This window comes from Geospiza fortis, unplaced genomic scaffold (assembly GCF_000277835.1).
Source record: "Geospiza fortis unplaced genomic scaffold, GeoFor_1.0 scaffold1181, whole genome shotgun sequence".
NCBI classification, from domain to species: Eukaryota; Metazoa; Chordata; class Aves; order Passeriformes; family Thraupidae; genus Geospiza; species Geospiza fortis.
Window position 1 is genome coordinate 42,367 of NW_005054664.1, and position 1,215 is coordinate 43,581.

Sequence of the window (1,215 nt, forward strand, 5' to 3'; positions counted from 1 at the left end):
GGGCAGGGATGGAGAGAATGAGCGGATCCCGGTTTTGGGGCAGGGATGGAGGGAATGAGCGGATCCCGGTTTTGGGGCAGGGATGGAGGGAATGAGCGGATCCCGGTTTTGGGGCAGGGATGGAGGGAATGAGCGGATCCCGGTTTTGGGGCAGGGATGGAGGGAATGAGCGGATCCCGGTTTTGGGGCAGGGATGGAGGGAATGAGCGGATCCCGGTTTTGGGGCAGGGATGGAGGGAATGAGCGGATCCCGGTGTTCCCGGGCAGGGATGGAGGGAATGAGCGGATCCCGGTGTTCCCGGGCAGGGATGGAGGGAATGAGCGGATCCCGCATTCCCACAATTATCCCAGAAGAGGAACCGCTGGGATGGGAAAAAGGGAGCAGGGCCGGGAAGGGGGATATGGGAACAGGGTTTTGTTGGGATTATGGAATTTCGGGATGGGGTGGGAGGGAAGGAGCTCAAACCCCATCCCATTCCCCGCCCTGCCATGGGCAGGGATCCCTCCTGCTATCCCAGTCCAGCCTGGCCTTGGGCGCTTCCAGAGATGGGAATTCGGGATGGGAATTAATTTGGGATGGGAATTAGGGACAGAATGAGTCTTCCCTTTTGCCACGTGAATTCCCAGCGTTTTCTCCTGGCAGGGGTTTTCGGGACGAGCCTTTGGCACCTCTGGGGTTGTCACCCTGCACCTCCCAGACCCATGATCCCTCGGGATCAGCATTCCCGGGACTCCTGGCTCCAAACTGGGCCCGATTTCCCTGGAAGCGCCCAAGGAACACCGGGGCAGGGTCGGTTTCCGCATCGGGGATCACGCCCAGATCCGGCCTCGCCAATTCCACCATCCCCTGAGCCCATCCCGCTCCCGGTGCCCCGTTTTCCCGGGAATGCCAGGCCGGGGAGGCGCCAGATGGGATTTTATAGGAGCTGCTGCTCCGCGGCCGGAGCCAGCGGGCGCCGCGAGATTAATTCCGCGAAATTAATTGGGACAAGATTGAAAAGGAAATTAAGGCGCAGCTGAGTGAACATTCCCAACCTTTTCCCCCGGCCGCCGGAATTCCCACCGGGATCGCGGGGTGCGGCCCCGAGCTGATCCCGGTGTCACCCCTGGGTGGGCACGGCCTGGGGGGATCCCAGCACAGGCAATTCCCCAAATTCCCAAATTGGGAATCCCCCAAAAATGGGGAATTCGCAGGTTTCCAGAGCGGGGTGCAGG

General features: G+C 61.1%; 1 protein-coding gene across 1 annotated transcript in view; it reads right to left on the reverse strand.

Annotated features, from left to right (window-relative positions):
* The window catches only part of SKAP1 (src kinase associated phosphoprotein 1), a 103,970-nt gene that overhangs the window by 10,284 nt on the left and 92,471 nt on the right, over nucleotides 1-1,215 (reverse strand). The gene's annotated exons all lie outside the window — the stretch shown is intronic.